Source organism: Zonotrichia albicollis, chromosome Z (genome assembly GCF_047830755.1).
Source record: "Zonotrichia albicollis isolate bZonAlb1 chromosome Z, bZonAlb1.hap1, whole genome shotgun sequence".
Classification (NCBI taxonomy): domain Eukaryota; kingdom Metazoa; phylum Chordata; class Aves; order Passeriformes; family Passerellidae; genus Zonotrichia; species Zonotrichia albicollis.
The window spans coordinates 27,686,736-27,707,947 of record NC_133860.1 but is presented as its reverse complement, the minus strand read 5'-3'; the positions used below and the strand labels follow the sequence as shown (position 1 = coordinate 27,707,947).

The window sequence follows — 21,212 nt, the reverse complement described above, 5'->3', positions numbered from 1 at the left end:
CACTTAACCATATATATCTGTTGATCTACTGAATGGACCAAATTTTCTTCTCTCTCTTTCTCTCCCTCTGCCCCCACCACCTCTTTCACCCTACCTTTTTATTTTTGGCAATGAGAATGAAAAAAAATTATCCCTGTTGTCTTGGCTGTATGGCTTAATCCACTGAACTAAAGACTTGGAGTGAAAAAGGAAAAAAAGGAAGAAACCTACAACAGCAATAACATTGACAAAAATAAAATTCTGTTCTTGTGCATCAAAAAAATGTCACTTTCAATTTTTCAAATGTTTATGCACTCAAGGGTCCCCTATAGGGTATTTAGATGGCTCATATGCATAATTATTAAATGCAATACTGCAACACTGAGGTCTTGCTTGTTAAATTCTTCTTGGAAGGTTCTTCATGCACATAGAAAATTGCTTCACTATAGACAGCCCTTACTCAAGTGTAACCCTATTGCAACTCTTGCTGAAGAAGCAGTTACTGCAATGAGATAGTAACTTATTTTCAGGAGTATGCTACTGGAGCATGTTTGTGAGGACTGCAGTCCTCACAAAAGGAAAGTGCTTTATGTAGAATGACACAGTTGTAGAAATTATCTGAGGATAAACACAACAAAGAGAATACCATGTTAGTGATTTATCCTGTATTTCTTTTTTTAAAAAAGTGAGTTAGACATAATTCTGTTGAATGGTCCTTCTTTTTCCCAACATAAAGTCTTTTGATACTATTTGAAATTACATTACTAGAAAATGAAGTAAACAGGTTTTTGTGTGTATGTTTAATGGGTTGTTATGAAAGCAGAGTTAAACTGCTTTGTGTTTTAATTTCTTTCATAGGTCCCTGTCCTGTAAACACCTTGTTTCCAACTGTGGCAGGTTTCTGTATCCCCATACTGAATACAGGGGGCTTCTGCATAGATTTACTTCCCTGCTACTGTGCTAATATTTGCTGGCTCAGGGCTGAATGCACATGCCTACCTCTACATGCATTAGTCATACCAATGAACACAAATGAGGGAGGTGACCTCATGAAACAGCTACATCAGGGATGTACAATACATTATTCTTAAGGCTGTTCTGCAAACACATCTGGCATTGCAGCCTGACACAACCTGAAAGACTGCTAAATGATAAGAACCTTTCATTTGACATAGTCAAATTGATAAGGTGAATGATTAGCAGCACCTAACTACATAATGCAGCCTTTGGATATGATTAACTTTTTAAAGAAAAGAAACAAAACCCAGCAACTAGTATGTTTCTAATATGATTAGCAAAGCACTTCTGAGAAATGTTTTCTGCAAAATGTGCTGTTGTATTTCATGTCATTACGTATTTTAAAATGCAAAATGTATTCACTTCAGAGAATGACAGTATCTGGAGGATATAAGCAGTGAATGTCCTTGCCTATAATATGTTTATGTATCTTTGAAATTTAAAAAAAGATGTTTTTTACAGTTTCGTTGAATATCTTGAGGTTATGAATGGCACTGCATTTAAATTATAAATTATGTCTTTCCATTTCTCTTTTGACTGTCAGAACTTTGTTACAGCTTCAGAATAACAACTTGTGCTAACCACAGGCATAAAATTATTCAGCACTCCTTCTATCAGAAGTGTATTTTTTACCCAGACATGGAAAGCACACAATTATTATGTTAAGGCAATATTCATATGTAATATTAATGTTCTTATAATTTTACCTAAAAAATGATGGAAAATATGTGCTCTCTCATATCATTTAGATTAATGTGCACTCTAAAAATAATACTTCATAACATTAAATTTCCTTGTATGCTTACATCTCTGTGGTATGCTTTCCAATATTCAACACTTGGCCACAGCATTGCAGCTAATATTTCAGTAATCTCCTTTCTTCTTTTATTTATCTGATCTGCTTTGGAGTATGTCTTGAAGCAATGATGCTTTATGTGCATGGCTAAATCTGGAGTTTTGGTGCCATCCGATGGACTTGCTACTGGAAGTTGTGTTCCCACACTCCTTAATCAAAGCCTCCATGTCTTTTCCCCAGTTCCTCAAGGGCTGCTTGCAAGATTGTTGATATATTTGGCCTAGTGCTAAAGACAGGTAAGACTTGTGTAGATCTTTAGCTCCATCATCCCTAAGTATCTAAATACTGTTTGGCACAACCTGCTCTCTCCTGGCTGCCAGAAAGTGAGAGTCAGCCATCAACCTATATGTGATGCTTTCTGGTGAGGAGGCAATGAGACAAGATATTGGCCTGAAACAGTCTGCAACTTATCACCTATTCTTGGGCTATGGAAACAACACATGAAAGCCATGCTCAAGTTGTATTTGAGACAAAATGGGACAGGTTCAGTCCAGGTTGCTTGTATTTTTGCCCTTGTAAAAGAGTTTAATCTGGTCTTTTTGGTTAGATTCAAATAGTTTGGAACTTCAGGTGGTAAAATGGTAGCAAGCTAAGTACAAAAAATACCCCCCTAAGTTAAACAGATACTGCTCACTGCTGCAAAATTATCTTCTGTATTGGTCATTGTCTAGGCTGATATTTTTGTCTAGCAAATATTTTTCTAAAAGAGATTTACTGCATGAACCTCCACTAATAGTAATACCTATCATGTAATGCCTTAAAACAGAATAGCTACTTTGAGTAAAAATCCTCACAGTCACCTTGGCAAACTGTAAATTATGGTTTTATTCCCTTTTCACATCAATAGAGTTGTACAGAGAGGTGGAGTTTATTTATAGGTAAAGTACAAGATATTATCATAACTCGGATTAAAACTAGGACTTTTCAAGTGCTTTTCATTTTCTTAGGGATTGCATGTTCTATATTATTTGCCCTTTTGCTCTAATACAAATGAATTTATTAAGATAAGAATGTCAAAGCAAAATACCAGAAACATCTTTGTGTAAGTATTTGTGCATCATTCTACCTCTAAAATTCGTGATTCATGTCTTGGTAGAGGAGCACCACATCTGCATCCGTGCATTGCACATAGAATCAAAGAAGGGAGCTTTTGTCATTTAAAGTTCGATTTAAATTTTAAAAACTGACTAAGCAGCATAGCAAACATTTTTCTAATGTTCTTAAAAATTCTGTGTTTCAGAGTGTGGCTACTGACCCATCTTCCTGAGGAGAATGGCTGAGATGTCTTTGAAATTATTCCTGGAATTCGACCAGCATGAGATCTCTACCAAACTGAGGTAATACTGTTGAAAGGCAAGAAATCTGAAGTGATGTATGTTCAACTGTCTGTGCATTGACAATGTCAACTGCTGAAAACATTCCCCATGCCTGGGGCCAAAGGAAACAGTCAGAATGGGTAAACCTGAGGACATCAGTCTCTTCTGAGGGATATTTGGTTGGTGAAGCCAAAAGCTTTTCTAGGTAATTTCTAGATCCAGGTTTTTACTAACAATGACAGCCCAGACTTCTGCCATAATGAAGTACCTTCTTGGAGGTTAACTAACTAGTTATTTACCTAGCAATACTCAGCATAATGGCAAGCACAGGAGTGGGGTCACTTTTGGTTAGTTTGTAGAGCCTTTAACACCTCAGAAATTTCACTATGAGAAAACCAGACAATTTAAAATGATAGCGTGGGCAGTAAAATTATGTAGCATATCACTACTAAGCCTTCTGCTAGAAAATTCACAAATTTTTCTTTCTTTAACTCTTCACCAGAACAGGTTTTGGTTACAATTCTGTCGGGGTGGACCTGACATAAAATGATGTCAAAAATCAGTCACATTAGGATTACACACATAAATAAGACAAGTACAATTTGCCAAGTGATATGCATGAAAATGAATTTTCTTGCTATGGAATGATTTTTTTGAAATCAGTTTTCTTTAAATGGTATTAGCTAGAAAGCAGCAGAAAATATGCCCTGGTCTATACCAGGAGGTATATCTGTCTCATTCTGTTTCATCAAGCGTACATAAGTTATGTATGGCGTTTTCATTATGGATAGTAGTCTGGCCTTAGAAAGATATCAATTATTATGAAATGTCTTTCATTAATTGTTTCTCTCTTGTGAGGATTTAAAAAATAGTTTGTGTTGAAAAGAGCAAAGATAAACACTGTTTGTTAAGATCTCTGTAGTGTAAAATAAAATACTGCCTTTCCTAATAATTTCAGCAAGACAAAATTGGTACCATTTTAATTATATTTAATTATGTTTAATTATTGTTTAATTATGTTCAATTATTTAATTATGCTATATGTACATTGTGCTTCTGACACCTTTGCTGGGAGGAGGAGTAACTTGCCAACATTACTGGCATTATGCAACCTGAAAAACCTGCACCCCCCAAAAAATCAGGGTGTTCAAGTTGCTATCAGATAACAAATTAAAATGCTAAACCCATTGCAAACAATATGCTTCATGTTCAGAAATTCCATTTTCTCCAAAGGTGTGACCTGATTTCAGTGGGAAGTCTGTAAACAGGGGGTTGAAAATCTAGGTTCTTAATATCAAAATCCTCACTCCAAAAATATGTAGGACAAAGGATGAAACTGATATTAAGAAAAGTGTGAACAAAAATGTTTTTCACAAGTCTGTCAATGTCAGTAATTTCTCTCAGTTGTCAAAACTCATGTTTACAGAAGTTAATTCAAAGATAATATCTTATGTACTAGGAAGATTTATAGGTATCTAAACATTTCTTAAAGACAAAAGTTGCTGCACTTCCTAATAACTCTCTCAATTGCTTATCTGTTCTCAAGTTAAAATATGTAACAATACATATATTTATATGTACTGTTCTCTTTAAGAGAAAGTATGCACAAAATTGTGTATGTATTCAGATTGGTATATATGCAAATGCCTCTGTAATTTCTAGTGGTCCCTAATTCTAGAAGAATGGAATGCTTATGCTGTTGAAGGTCTTCATTAAAACATACATTATTCTATAATACAAGTAATATCTAATTTAAGAAATATTTTATTAATATGAAGTTCAACAAAATGCTTAATCTCTTCAGGATTTTAGTGCTACCTCCTATCTGTGAAGCCATCCATAAGATCTCAGACTGAGTTTGCTGTTGTTGCTCACCTCAGTCTTATTTTAGATATACGTACCTCAGGCACTGGTCTTCCCCAGTCAAAAGGGACTAAAGACAACAGAAAAGGTAGCTTATCTAGAAGAAGGTGAAAAACAGTATTCCATAACAATTAAGACTCCTGGAAAGCAGAAAATAACTTAACTGAAGGTATTCTTAATAATTAATTTAAGAACCTGATTTAAGCTGAACACAGGAAAACAAATTACCTTGCTATTCTATGCAACCATTTCTTCAGGAAAGCTTTGAGATTTCAGTGTAAATTCCAGTGTAGGTACATCCCAGTTTTTAAGGATACTGCAAAGACTCACCAAGCTAGCCAATAGCATCAAGGTGCCTTCCCCCTGGAAAAGGATTTGGATGGGACAAATTTTATGTTCAGCTCAGCTGACTTGGATCAGTAAGGTGCGTGTAGTTGATGTGGTGTCTGTACATATTTCATATTCTGAAAAAATAGATCATTTTTGTATAATAGAAACAGGGTTTTTTACTTTTTAGAAATCATAAAACTTGTACAGCAGTAGGATTAGCTGCTCTACTTTTTGCCTGTATGGCCTGATGAATCTTGAATTTGTGAGATTCATGAATGTGGCAATCATGAATAAGGCAATGAGGCAAATCAACTTTGCAAGTTGAGCAAGACAGTGTCCTCATCTAGAAACTGTCCATTCCTGGTGAAGGGGAATACTTCTGACTTTCTCTGTAGAGATAAGAAATAGAGGCAGCCAATTATAAGGGCAGGTAGAAGGATTTAGGTAGAATTTAGGCTGGCAGCATCCAGGCCAGCTTTATTTATGTAACTCCTTTGTTTTGGCATCTCCTCTACCTTTATGTTTGATAGGCCAGAGCCCAGTGGTCAATTTGATATGTTTGGAGAGTTGAACATGCTCCAAATAAGGTGACTTCTTTTTTTTCTTTTCTTTTTTTTCCTGAAAAGCAAAGCTCCGTCAACAGCATCTTCCACTCTCCTGCCATAACCCCCACTACTACCCATCACTTGATGATTTTATGCTTTGAGGTTTTTTGGTTGTTTTTGATTTTGGCTTTTTTTTTTTTTTTTTTTTTTTTTTTTGAGGAGGAGGGAGAGGGGAGGCCTTTTGTTTTTTTGTTTTATTAAATCGTGTCATAAAATGAGCTACCCTACTCAGAAAGGGCAATATTTCAGTAACTGGGATGAGAGCTAGTGACAAAATAAATGTCAGCAGCAAACCCAAACATCTCTTTACCTACTCTTTGTATCATAGATGCTCTTCAGTTTTAATTAACTGATCAGCACAAAAAGTGATAGTCTTCCTCTTCTTCCAGGGTCTACATCTTAGTTGTTTTGTCACCATTTTACAGAAAAAGTGTGTAAGGCAGTGGAGAGCATATATGGCAAAAATAAAAAGACAACCCCCTCTTGCATTAGAGTCTTGGAAAACTGTCAGTTTGTGAGTTCTGTCTTAAAGTTTCACTAGAAAAGAATTGTGCATTTGAGTTTTTGAAAGTTTAGCAGAGTAAGAATGAAAGCTTCCCTTGAAACCATTATGATATTGCCACATAGTGTTTTTCTTAGTTATTTAGTCAGCAGGACCTTCAAAGCTGTAGCATAAGCTGCATTCATTTGAGCCAACAAAGTAACCAATAACCGTGGTCAGACACTTTCCTGTACATAGGCAGTGCTTGGAGACGTATCACATATATTTTGTCTCCAAGATATGCACGAGTGGAATTTAGGGTAGGTGGGCTGCTGGGCTCTGCATCTGGAGCTGGGGTGGGCTTGGTAACCCTGCAGTTCTACAAGAATCGTAATCCTATGAAAATTTTATTAGCAAAGTGGGTATTTGTTGGCTGCTGTGAAGGGAAAATCATACTGAGAAACAAGGCTTTATATAACAGAAAAGAGAGAGAGAGAGAACCCCTGCTCTGTGCTTTGGTGAGAGTGCTGTTTTGCAGCTGTGCTGCACTGCCTTGATGTCAGCTCCCAGTTTCAGCCATCATGGAAGCTCCAAGTACCACTATGAGCTCAGAGTACAAATATGAATTACAAATTCATATATCTTACTTCACTGCCTCCTTTCCCCTCTTCCAATTAATGTAGTCTAAAAATATCCTCCATTCTAAATTGCTTTACTGCTGACGCAATGTCTTGTAAAACACTATGGTTATTGACAGAAGAAAATAGAACCTCAAGCTCCAGAATGAATAATCTTTAAGCCTCAGAATACTGTTAATGTGAACTGTTCTGCATTTGACTGCAAATTAACTATCTTTTTGAAAGATATTGATCTCACTTAAAAATGCAGCATGCCCACATTAAGAGCAATACTCTTACTTATTATGAGGGAAATCCTGTTACTTCAAACAAAAATGGGGGAAAAAGTAGATGCTACATATGCACATATTGTGATATTCTTTTATTGTTGTAGCTCAGTAAACATACTTTATATCAGCTTCTGAAAAAGTTATATAAATTATTTCTTCACAAGTGGATCTCAAAAAAAAAGGTGGGAGAAGAAAAATGCACAGAACTAGAACATGGAATTAATATTAAAATTATTTTTAAATTTTACAGCCAGATTCAGTAAATTTACTTACAAGAAACTACTCAGATCGGTAATTTATTGATTTACTCAGATAAGATTTGCAACTTGCAAGAATTTACAGATTAAAGCCCAAGTCTGTAAATATTTAGAAAATAAGTCATACATGAAATCTTGCTCTTCACAAAAAGGAAATATTCATTTGGCAATAGTAAACTAATGAAAGGCTTTCTTAAAGAAGTGAAAATTAGATAAGTAGGAATTGCTTCCTTTGAACTAGCTAAATCCTTTCTTTATTTTATACCAAAAGAAAAATTAAAATGAGTAACTCTTTCTCTAACACTTTAACTCTTTTGGAAAAAACCTTATCACTGCCCATATCAGTGTGCGACTTAATCAGCACAACTGACAAGGATTTATGAACATTTAAATTTCAAATGCATTTACATACACACACACATATATATACACACTCATTTTATTCAAGCTATTTTACACAAACAGAACCTTAAGTAGTTGAAGTACTAAAAAAGCCAATCGACATACTTTTCATATATCTGTAAGTCCATAAACCTCTTAAAATTTTGTCTTAAAAAAAACCCCAAACAGCTAAATTATGGAAATACAGAATATTTACCAAATATATATATTGATTTTCATTCAAAATTCCTGCAAAGCTATAGGCCTACCAGTGATATAAACTGTAGTAACAGGAAAAAAGCAGAACACAGGAACTTGTAAACAAATCTGTGAATAACAAGAAGCAGGGATGCTAAGATTATGAATTTTATCAGTACAAGCCTTTGCTTGTAAACTGTAAGGGAGGCAGTTGTGAGATGCAATAACTGCCAGCTTTGCAGAGGGGAGTGTTTGTATGTGTGTGTGGTAGGACACAAAGAAGGAAGAGGAACAGAGGTAGGAACATGTAGCCACAATAAAGCATAATTACATTACTGAGCATTTGTGTCTGCTCTGTCCCTCTGTATCCTACTGCTATCAGTACTGCCAGCAGGGTCACAGAAGCAGATGATTGTCTGCTTGTTTTTAATTCATGTATTCTTTGACATAGGAAAAAAATTGTAACTTCAAGTACAGGGGAAAACTAAATATTTAATCTAATTTCCAAGATACAGCAGTGCATCACATGTTTCATAGGCTGCTTGCCAATCATAAAATACCGGCATACATCTTAGTTACTTAGCATGGCCTATTAGGAGTGAATTAGTATCACTAACCACAATTTATCTTTTAACAATAGCATATTTCAAAAAATTGCAATTTTAGAGACATAAGATGGTGAGCCCAGAGCTAGCACTTCATTGCTGTTATTTGGCTCCATAGAGGACCGGTTTTTGAAAGTATAGAGTATCTTTTTCTTTATTTGGTGGATGTTGGGGCTTTAATGAAGACTGACTGAGTTGGCTTAACAACGAGAAGGAGGGCTGAATGTGTTTTTTGCAAGAGAATAACCACCTTCCAGAGCTCTTAAATCCACACTATATATAGTTCATGTCCTGAGTGTCTTTTGTTTTCCATGTATTTTGTAGGCTTTTAGCATTAGATTTGTTTTCTCTGCATCAAATGTCAAGTTAATTTACAAGGTATTATTACTGGTGTGTTTTCCTTGGTTTGTAGTTTTCCATGAAAGGTAGGCAGCTGAGACTGAGTCTTCGGGTGAGGGGGAGATACAGGACATAAAGTGTGTGCCCATGCTTGTAAATTGGCTGTCTGTGTGACAGAGCTAGGAAAACTTCCCATCCTCATTTGTACCCGGAAGACGATCCAGGATAAAACACAATGGATTTCCACATGGGATTTAGACTTGACGTTTTTTATTTAGTTCACAAACCTCTCAAAGGAAAGTTTGTTTTCCCTTCATAGATGGAAAAATCTTCTAAGATAAATAAAGCTGGTTTAGCAGCAGTAGTAAGTAAATATCTTGGTTACATTCCTTACAAATTTATCTTATGTGATAAACAGGCAGATTCTTGCCATCAAACTGTTGTATTTTGTTCCTTGGCAATTCAAAAGAAATATCTATCAACATCTACCATGTTCCAGTTGAAAAAGTCTCTGTTTAATTCCAGAAGTTTACTTGCCATAAGTAAAATTCTTAATTATGGTTTTAGAGGGAAATTAAAACAATCTTGAAGAGATATGTAACACAGATTTTACATTTTTCTGTCTTTATGTAGGGAGAGGCAATTTTCCACTGGCTCAGTTAGGTTGCATGTGGGGAGGGGTGAGGGGCACGGAGACAGAGATACTTGCCCCCAGATGTTCGTGCGGCACTGAGGGTTTTATTTCGCCAGCCTACCCTTTATAAAGACTTTTGAAAGACACGGTCTGGATTTTCTCATCCGTCTGAACTCCACGCCCCCTCGGGATCTGGCCAGTGAAATGCCTGCAGCTTTATAAGAGCTCTGACTGGGAGAAGCCCCTGAGGCTTGGTAAATGATATCCGGTAACACCAGATCTTCCTTTGTATTGAGAGATAGTACAATGCTTTGACATCTTACTAATTTAAAGTAACATATTACAGTTTTTACCAGTGCTGCTCTTCAAAAGGCTCTCCCAGGAACTCTGATGCCAATACCTTCTGTTACCTGTTTAGTGGCTTTTCAGGATCAGGGCATTTGCAGGCATATCCACTTAAACGTGGATTCCAAATCTTCAGTTTTTTCTGAACAGCTTCTGAAACTTAGCTTGGTCTGAAGAGTGAGAACAGAGGACAAACACAAGCTCAGTCTCTGTGCTGCTCCTACAAGAACTAGTGTATGCTAACACAAAAAAATATGCCCTGAGAGCACACAGAGACACAACCTTAGTGTTATTATGTTTTATTCAATAACTTTGTGATGAAATAGATTATCCAGAAGCCATGCCTTGATATTAATTTTGGCCCCGTGTCTGTAAGGCACTAAATGTTTTTGCAGGACTCTTTCTTATGACTGTACGGAGGTCTCTGGGCATAGAACCTTTGTGAACAGGGAGGAGATCGTGGTAAACCTTGGTCACTCCTTCTGTGGCTGATAAAAGCTCAATATCTATTCAAACAGAGAAAATTCCTATACTTACATCTATGCATATCCACATATTCTGAAGCACATGTTTAAGACATTAATTTGATCTTCAAAGATTCTCTGGCATATTATAAATTTTAGCCATTTTGAAAATACAGTGTTTGGGGGGACTATATTGGTCTGTGCAGTTGGGAGGCTCATGTACCTATCCCCTTGTGCAGATATGTAAGCACCTCCATGAGCCTGAGTCCTGGGGTGCAAAATATTCCCTCCTTTCATATGACTAACACAGCTGTAAGTTATATTTGCAGTGTGTCACAGTCAGGTTTACACATGGCCACAAATAAATGTGAAATGCCTGATTTGACATCCCTGTGTAATGCAAAGTGAAAACTTCCCACATTGTTCTATTACCTTCTGGCTAATTTCCCCAATTAAATCTAAGACCTTGCACAATAATGAAAGACTTTCAGTGAACTCTATCACTCTTGTTCCACAAGGAGGACAGAATTGTGTTGGTGTCCATTAAAAATACCATACCATTAATGAATGGTAATATCATTCATTAATGTATGGTATTTTTAATGGAAATACCATACAATTAATGAATAAAGCAAAAAGTATATATATTTTTCAAAGTACAAATGCAGTGGTGTATTTATGTATTTAAGAGACACAATGAAATGTATTCTTGAAATATAAGAACAGTAAATAAGTTTTATTAAAAACATACACAATTAAAATTTTGTTCTCCCTTTTATGTGGTCTACAACATTTTTTCTGTTTAGGGATATGAGAATAGAATAACTTCTCATAAGACTGAAAGATTCATAGAATAATGATATTGCATATTTTACTAGTGAATATTTGGAGGCATTTAGCAGTGTAAATAACAAAGATTTTGTTTTGCAAATTAATTAATTCTGCAACAATATCCAGTAACACTGTTATTTGCAATGTAACAGGTAATTTAAATAGTTTTTTGTAAAAACATAGTTTTCTCAAACTTTCTGTTGTATGCTATTGTGTGGTAAATATCCACTGATACTTTGAGGTCTCAGAATGCTTTGCACCTTCATTTACAAATAACTTTACTAATCTTAACTGAAACAATGAATTTGAAGATCTAGCTGGTGTGCTAGATATAGATATAGATATATAGATATAGGTATAGATATAGATATAGATATAGATATAGATATAGATATAGATATATAACTCAAAATACCAAGAAAAAAAAGGTTCTAATTAGTAACTAAGCAGTAATTTTTTAGACTATGTCTCAGTTAATTTCTCCACTAAAAATGTATCCAAACATCTATGACGTACAACAGATCAAATAAAAATGAGAGGAAAAACTTGCTCAATTGTTCTATCAGGTGGGTAATTATTATTGAAGTAATTAGATAGATCAAATTCATTTTCAGAAATTAGCCCAATTCATGAGACTGCTTTACTCTTGATTATTATCTGCAGGGAATAGAACTATCACATATAAAATACCTACAGGAACACTTTTTCTCATTGCACATAAATAATCTGCATTGAGATAATGCACACCAGATATGCATTAAAAACCTGAAGCCTTAAAAAGTAGTATGCTAGTAAAATATTTCAATTTTAAAATATTTTGTTCAAATTCCTACCAGCTCACACTGTTCTCAGGAGAGTTCAAGGAAATATTAAAAATACTATAGAAATAAAAAGAATAAGGTATTTGTCACTCTCATTTAAATTGATGTATGTTCCTGTCCCACAAATGTCATATTGGATAATCCTGAAAAATTACCACAAATATCCAGAACTATGCATATTTATGATGGTATTTTGCATAGCACCAGTAGCCATTTGCATGGGAGGACTGTGAATGGAGGTGGATGGGTGAAACCTGAACAGTCAAGAGGACAAAATTTATTACCAGCATCCTATAAACTGTCTCAGCAACACTTCTGTTTTGCTCATTTTACAAAACCAAAGCAATTTGCCTCGCACCACTCCTGTGATGTTTTCAATTTGCTGGCAGTTTAGTGCTCCATACTTAGCCAGAAAAATTTAGCCTAGATAAGTTTCTGAGGGATACCCATGTTAATTAGAAATATCTTTTCCTATTACTGACAGCTGTAAAGAAATCCAAGGAATATTAATAATGCTAGCAAAATCAACAGAGCAACTTTGCAAGATACTGAGTACCTTGAAGCTAATCTGCTACAGACTCATGAGCAGGATAAACTTACTCACAGTTAAAAGATATGCAAAGGTTTAACTGTTTTGCTAAGTGAAGAAGAAGAGAAAATGAATAGAACTTTGTTGTCCTGGCTTTTGGTAGCTTTTTGAACAGTATTTCTCAGTTTTGAGAATGGTTTCTTAGAATAAGGAAAATAATTAAAAAAATATATAGGACTTACATTTTGTTCTCAGCCATGCCAGAGACTTCTTTATGAGGAAGGTCTGCCTTATGAGGACAGATTCATTCTGATTAAGGAGATTTACGTCCACTTAAATAAATACAGACAGTAAAATCTCTTTATAGTTTTATAAAACCATGGAAGTATTCAATTTTTCAACATTTGGGCATTGCATAAAAGTCCTAATGTAAGTAACAGCATAAGAAGTGGTGAGACCAGACAGTGGCTGTAAGGATGATCTGGGTGAACTCATGTTATCACCTGCCCCAGAAGGTAAAGGTAAGCCAGGTTCTTTTAAAAAGATCCTTTGGGGGCAGAGCAAGTGAGATGACACTGAATGACTGGTGTGTATACTAAATATATATACAAATATATATGTGTGAGTGTATTTTAGATCAAATTGGTTACAGTGGAAAGCAAGTAGCCATTTTTGTTATCATTATCTATAGTAATATAGCAACATAAAAGCATAAAAAGAACACTGACAAAAATGTATAAGGACAAGAAAGAAAGTGAAAGAAAGGATAAGAGTGGAAAGGTATCACCACCCATGACTCTTGCCTTGATTGTTGGAATTCTGGTGCCTATTTGTAGAGATGATCACAACCTTCATCTGTCAGGACACAGAAAAACCCATGAAACACAATGATGAACTGGTTAATGTACATTGAGGTTGAGGTGGAATGTACCTCCCCTGGGCAGGAGGAAGAAGTCTTACACTGTCTATTTCAGCACTGTGTTTCTGTTGTAACACTTGTGCAGTCCTCTGGTGGCAGACCTCAGGAGTAAAGTCTGGGGGGCACTTTGGGGGTATTTGATGATTTATCAGTCTTTCTAAGAGAGGTCAGCTACCTCTGTCATCAGCATAGTTGAGCCAGTTATTCCCCATCAGAAGGGGTGAATTAATCTACAGGGGAGGGGAGGGGAAGGGAGGTGAGGCGAGGCGAGGCGGGGTGGGAGTTTTGCAACCGAACTAGCCGTAAAACCATTGGCATGATAAAAAGCACTATCCTTTCTCCACATTATCTGCTTCTTAGCAGACTTCTCCCTTACCTGGCTCAAGCTGCAGCATACAAAAAAGTCTCTGCCTTTCCCTCAATTGAGTGATGTGCACAAATCTGGCTTCAGCAAAGCACCCTCCTGCCTCTACAAATGAAAGAATACTTTAAGTCATTAACCATAAACATTCCAATCTCTCACAGCCCCAGACTGCACAAAGTGAAGAACTAGATCAAGGAGGGAAAACAGGAATTGGGCAGTTTGATCATAGAATGGCTTGGGTTAAAAGGCACCTTAAAGATCATATTGTTCCAACTCCCGTGCCACATGCAGGGATGCCTTCCACAAGACCAGGCTGGTTCAAGCCCTATCCAACCAGGTCCTGTACCCTCACAGGACATCCACAGTTTCTCTTGGTTTCTCTTCTAGTGTGTTGCCACCCTCCTGGAGAAGAATTTCTTCCTAATATACAATCTAATACAGCTCTCAGTTGTATCTATCCGCATCCAATGAGCTCTGCTCAAGCACAATGAAGTGGCAAATTCGAAAAGTATCAGCTATGTGTTTTGCAGAGCAAGGATTGTAATAATTGCTGTCCAAAGTAGCACAGAAGCTGAGGATAGATATTTTGCAGTTCCCTAAAGAAATTCAGTGTTTCTGCAGTGATGGGTATTTTGGAAATACCCACTTTGTAGTCTATTTGTCAGGCAAAAACAATTACTCTTTAAAAGCTAAGAATAAAAGTCAACCCTATCAGGATTGGTTTGGAAATTTACAGAGGAGGACATGAAATACTGGAGGCCACAGCAACTTCCTGCCACCCTTTCAATTTTGGCACCAGTCTAGAAATCTATGTAGCTGTGTGGTCCATCTTTAGACCTTCTGTTTTCCAGCAGATACTTCAATTCTCTAGTTCAACTTTCTAACAAAAACATTAGTGCTAAATATGGGGCCATGATACAGACTTGTCCATCCCCATAGTTTTGTGTGCATCATCCAGCTTTTTGTTAAGTCCTATAAAGTTTCTACTAGTTTTCCAAGATGTAATTTGCTATTTCCTATGACTGTTTTTTACTCTTAGCTCACCACTGCTGGGGGTTTTTTTGCAGTCTTTACTGGACACAAATTGTCTCCATTCGTTGCCTTCTGGTTTTCCTTAATTTGTTTCCTTTCCCCTCTCCTTTTCCTCCCATTGCATTTTCTCCCACATCCCTATTTTTCAACCACCCTCCCACATTCTGACTCTCCTTTTGTGAGGTCATATTCTGGTTTTCCCTACTCGTGCAGATGTGTTAGGTTGATCTGCATTCACAGACACTATTGCTCTCACTGGGTCCCTGGAATTCACTTCACAATAGCCCCTTGCTCACTTGTTCATAGCCAGGCTTTACTTCAGCTGGACACAGTAAGGCACTTGGTTGAGTGATGCAAATCTCTAGGATCTTAAAGTCTAATTGGGAGGCACTCTTCTATGGAGAGAAGAATCACAGATGTATGTGGCTGTTCTTTTGGGGACAAGAGATCCAAAGAAAGCTCTATCAGGAGAGCTTAGGACACCCTTGCTTTTGGTAGTCTGTGCATTTTAATGAAGGAGTTTATTTTTAGTTATAAGTATCATTATTACTTAGCAACCTCAGGGAAGGGCTCGAACAGCTGTCTTTTAGGTGAGGATAGGCCTTCAGACTGCCATGAGAAGCCTTACGTGGAAAAGTTACTGAAGTAAATAATTGCCTGCAGGGCTAAGCCTGGACACAAAAAAACCTAAATGTGAGAGAAACACAAGTAGTTTGCAAGGTATTAGTTCATTATGAATGTCAGTATATTTGTAAAAGGTATTTTAGTCTCTGGCATTCATAAAATTCACACTGTGAATATATATTGTGTCAATATAAATACAAAAATATGTTTTAGGTAACGTATTTCTAGACTGAACGCATTTCACATAAACCTCAATGATTCAAAATAAAAAGAGCACCAAGTACCCAGAATTGCTAACAGAAAGCTTTGTTGACTTCTGTGGGACTGATTATATGATGAAAGTTAACTATATTCTCAGCTAATAATGTAAATTTTTTGTCACCTCTTACTCCTTGGAATCCAAGGGGGACCTCTTCTAGTAGTAAATTACGCTTCAATCCATGCATCTCTGTGCCAGGTGTGGAGAATGTCCCTGATTCAGCTGCATTTTTAGCTTCTAAATCTGCTAAATTGTTCCTTCATTCCCCTTGAGTAAGCCTTTTTTAACGTCCTTTAACGTATACTACTGGCATTTCCTCTGGTAATTAAAAGGTTTCTAATACTTTGAAATAAGCTTTTTTGTGAATTTTTGTGACTTTCCCTTTGAATTTAATAGCCCCCTCTCTTCCTGAGTTTTTCCAGTGTAAGCACTACTCCAAAAGCATATTTTGAGTCTGTATATATTGTTCCCCTTTTCTGTGCTAATATTTCCAGAGGTCGCTTTAGGGCACATAACTCACATGCTTGAGCTGACCATTTGGAAGGTAACTTTCCCTTTCCTGTGGCTACCAACCCTTCATCCACTATAGCAAACTCCAATACCCAGTGCCCCTGGACTACTCTTTAAGATCCATCAATGTACAATAGTTTTTCTCCTTGGAAACTGGATGGTCCTCATTAACTACTTTTATTACTACAGGTTTCACATTCAATTTACCTCATTTTTTTTATTTTGCCCACACCATTTTATGACTTTTCTCCTTATATTCTTCCCTTAATTGGAGAAGCTTAACTACCATTTTCCCTTCCTCTGGGAGTATTCCAACATCCAACTGCACCTGTAAATCCGATCCTAATAAATTGTACCCTGCTTCTGGAACTAATAGAATCCCAATTCCTATTTTATTTGTTCTTTCAAACTTTACTTGCTTTATCAGTGAGATTTTGAACACTTTCCCATTTGCACCTACTACCTGCATCGTATCTTCACCTTTTTTGCACCCCTTTGGAATTCTACAAACACAAGTTCATTTGTGTCTACTAAGAATTCAAATTCCTCTTCTTTTAAATTCCTCCTGGAGACCTATTTCTAAAGTTATCAAGGGTTCCTGATGGTATTCTGTCCCTAGGAGGTAGAGACTGACACCCCTAATCTCCCACTTCTCCTTTTTGCTCTGTCTCATAGATCCTCAGGTCCTTTTCCCTGTGGGGGGCAATTCTTTCTGATATGCCCATTCTCTTTACAGTAAAAGCAAACTGGTCCTAGGTTTCCCTGTTTCCCAAACTATCCTTTTTGTGTCCAGTCCCAAGAAGCTGCATCCCCCCTCCATTCATCTTCTTGCATTCAGGGTCCACCTCCCTTACATGGGCTGTTCTTTACGTGCTGGCTTCCTTCTCTATGGTGGTTGCTATTACCTTGGCTTTTGACGTTCTCGTCGTCCCTCTTTACATATACCTTCTGTGACTCTCTTAAAAGATTTTCTAATCTCCATTCTTGCCAACTATCTAACATATCTAACTTTCTCCATGTATCTTGAGTGACAACATTTATTTTTAGTAAGATCCGTCCAGCTGCTGTATTAGAGTCAATCCTGAAGGTTGCCTCATATTCTTCCTCAATCTTTCCAGCTGCTCTGTTAGGGTTTCTTCTTTCTTTAGCTGTTAATCAAAATCTTTACAAGCATTTTGATTTCGTGGAGCTGCCTCTTTGAAATATCTTATATTTAATGCTCTATAGTCCTCTATGTCTTGCCTTCCCCCAGAGCTGTTGTGATCCCATTTGGGGCACATTATGGACCTTTTCCGGTCCCCTGGAAGTCCCTTTCCCATATCCATATCCCAGCCGCCCAGATCATCTGTCTTTCTTCTGGTGTGAATAGCATGGTCATTATTGATTGCATTTCTTCCCATGTATAAATATTGGGCCCCAGAAACTGGTGTAACTGCTCTGCTAATCTAATGGGGTCCTCTAGTGATCCTTTTAATTCTTTCTTGAACATTTTCACATCAGAAGAACTTAGAGGTACGACTACAAATCCAATTCTTCCCTGCAGCTCCCACTGGAGTACTTCCCTCAGGGGATATAATCCTATTGCTCTATATCCTATATATCCTATTGGGATATAATCATATCCTCTGATCTGCTTTCCTCTCATTGTGCCACCCTGTTTCTAGCGTTTTGGCTAGGGCCCAGCAGAGGGTAGGGGAGGTGCAATTGGGGCTATTGGAGGTCGAGTGGGCAAGTGTTTTAAAGGGTCTCATTCTCTGATACTTTAAACAGGATCACCTTCGAGGATGAGGTCTCCCCCTCCCAGCAGGGAGGGTAGTCACTTTCTTCCTTAGCTCTTACACAGATGTTTAATGCCCGCCCGAGATATTTATCTTTTGTCTGATCTACATCTTGGCCAGTATCTAGGCTGCTCCTGGTTTCCCCTTTGGAGTATTCTACTGTACAATACTGACTCATTTTGAATTTGTCTTTATCTCTGGTACTGAGGTCATATTTCCTCTGGGCTAGTTACCTTCCTAGTGGGCTATCTGGAGGTACTGGAGATACCTATTGGTATCTCTTAAATTTCCACTTCTCTACTTGGGGATTCCCTACTTGCCCATAGTCCCATCCTGACCGACCAATCACAGGCCCTCCCCTGACAGAGCCTGCCTCTCTTACAAGGGAAAGGGAAAAGGGAGGGGGAGGAAACAAGGATAGGAGTAAAGAGAAGGAAAAGGGAAGAGAGAGGAAAAAAACCTAAACACCCCCCCCCCCCCAATTGTAATTATCTTTTGACAAGTAAGAAAAACACTTATGATCTAGGGACTTCTGTATCACCAGACCTGTCCCTGCCCTTCCCCCACTCCTCCAGTGGCACTTTGCTCCCAACCCCACCTGGCTCAGCTCGGCTGCGGCCCGCCCCTAGCGCAATTCGCCTTGGCAGCCGCGGTCCCACCATGGCCCAGCTCAGCCGCGGCTTCGGTGGCTCCACGCATCCCGATTCGGCTCGGCATCGGTCTGCCCATGGTCCCCCTCAGGTCGGCGGTGTGCCAGCTGCCACAATGTCTCCTGGGCGACACAAACCCCTCGGCGGTCGCCCCGCTTCCAGCCCGGTCTCTGGAAATTATAGCACCGCATGCGCCCCAGAAGCAGCCCCTGCTTTGAGCGCTGCACCCTGCTCGGGCCGCTGCGTCATGCGGAGCTCACCAGCCCCTTTTGTGTGTGCCATCTGGGAAGCCCGCTGCGGATTCCCGTCCTCGCAAAAACGCGACTCCCCCAATGGGCGAACTCTGCCGCAAACCCCTCACAAACTCTTCAATCTCACGCATCCTGCCGGCCACAGGGTCCTCTTTTGGAGGATCTCTGCTTTTCCTCCCCGTCCCGCTGTTCCCTTTTTCTTCTTACGGTCCAATATCCTGATGCTTCAAGGGACTAGGACAGATCCAGTATAGTACTAGTGTGAAGCTCACTTTTATATATTGGAATTACAGAGTCACAATCTGGGAGAAATAGTTATGAGGATGGTACTCATCCCCCCTTCCCCTCTTTTCTTTATCCAGCCTTATGTTGTCTTTGGGCTTCCAGTCGGTGACCACCGGTGGTCCGGTGAGTCAGTGCCTCGGAGAGGCAGTCCTCGGAGAGTTTGATAGACTCTGCCAAATTTGTGGCAGGGAGCGCCCCTTTTGAAAACTCCTAGTGCCTCCGGGGTGAGGTATAAATCCTGGGGGAAGCCCCCCACCATTATGAGAAATTATACTCCTAAAAAAATTAAAAGGTTTATTAAAATTTTATCAAAAATATAACAGAAGACTGAATAGAGAAAATATTATGGTGCAGGGAGCAGAGGATTTTTCCCACCATATGCTCATCCACACAATGGAGGTTTTGTCTTTTAGCCCTTTAGCCCGTCCCAAAGTTCTGTCCATCGACTCCTTCTTCCATGTCCAGTGGTGGAGTTTACTTCCTTAAATGTTGATTGGCGGTCAGGTGCTGCCACAGTAACCTGTCAGTAAGCTGACCCTCTCAAATGACCGACTACCCAGGTTACCCCATGATAACAATGCAAGGAGGGGATAAAACACAACTATAAATCTGTAAAATTTCTCTTAACATATACATGTTATTTGCATTTTAATTGTGAGAGTCAACCATTGCATTATTCATCTGTCAAACTTGATCAAGGGCTTGAAGCCTGTACTGCCAGATCTCAAGGCCACCGTAAACTTTTGCCATTGCATTAGATATATATCAAAAGCTATTGATTGCTAAACACTCTGCTCAAAAATACAGGGTTTACCATACAAAACTATTTCCTTATGGCTTTTTTTTTCCTGTCTGCTTGAACTACTTGTCACAGAGCTCCTGCAGGAGAGGCTGCAGAGAGCAAACTTACCACCAGTATGCCTCATCTCCCTCATGGGGAGGGACCACATTAAGAGGCTGAAAGCAGCTGAGACAGTTGACATGGGCGCCAATTAGTGTCAAATGTTGCCATCATTCTCTGATATCTACACCTCTCCATTGGGAGCCAGCCCAAGGCTTCATAGTTTGACAGTGAATAGGCAGCAGGTGACAACAGTCTTTAGTCACATCCCAGCTGTCTTTACCAGCCTGGTATAAGGATTCATTAGGCCTTGTTGGCAATGATGAAGCACTGTATATATATTGCTGGTTGGGGGCTATGCACAAATCACAAACAGGACGGGACCGCTAAGAGCGCGTCTTGAGCTCTTTTATTTTCCAGCATCAGCCTCATTACATGGTTATGACAGCGGGAAGATGCCATTAGATCACATCTCAGGCAGCAAAGAATGTTACAACTTACTTTAAAAGTTTTTTGACGAATCACACAAAGCAAAACCATATTGACAGTAATCCCATCCAACCACTGTAAGTACACCTACCTTCACTTAAAACAATGCTTATTTCCAATAAAATACCTACTTATAAGCCTTAAAACACAATGCACAGAGCTCCATTATTAAGCTTAGAACTTCCTAATATCTTGCTAGATATACTTTTCTGCAACTTAAGGAGTTATTCTAGACAAGTGTTAATACACTGACCATTGCTCTATTTGTCCTTACTATTCTACTTCGTATATAACTTTTCTGCTGACAAATCTTATGGCTACTGCTTAGCTCTAACCACAGTTCAACTGTCTCTAAGGCCTGTCTTTTACACCTTTCCCAAAACACTCAGATTTTAAAGTTTCCCACAATTGCCCCTCTCAGTTCACCTAAAAAGAAACCTTTGTAAGCATGT

General features: G+C 38.3%; 1 protein-coding gene and 1 long non-coding RNA gene across 8 annotated transcripts in view; one reads left to right on the top strand and one right to left on the bottom strand.

Moving 5' to 3' along the window:
* LOC102073150 (uncharacterized) overlaps positions 1–21,212 on the top strand; it is a 110,852-nt gene that overhangs the window by 51,093 nt on the left and 38,547 nt on the right. For 4 of the 5 annotated variants that reach the window (XR_012578031.1, XR_012578030.1, XM_074532544.1 and 1 more), the window contains one exon: positions 3,093–3,189. The gene's annotated coding sequence lies outside the window, so the exon portion shown is untranslated. Of the gene's footprint in view, positions 1–2,032; positions 2,089–3,092; positions 3,190–21,212 lie in introns of all 5 variants that reach the window. The other variant, XM_074532547.1, reaches the window with a different exon arrangement.
* Positions 7,412–19,380, bottom strand: LOC141727047 (uncharacterized). 3 transcript variants are annotated; one of them, XR_012578032.1, is made up of 3 exons: positions 18,843–19,380; positions 13,001–14,146; positions 7,412–10,283 (listed from the first exon to the last, which is right to left on the bottom strand). It is a non-coding gene; the product is annotated as an uncharacterized LOC141727047 (long non-coding RNA). The 3 variants fall into 3 exon arrangements; XR_012578034.1 differs by lacking the exon at positions 7,412–10,283 and having other exon boundaries at positions 13,562–13,613; positions 14,054–14,146; XR_012578033.1 differs by having other exon boundaries at positions 10,265–14,146.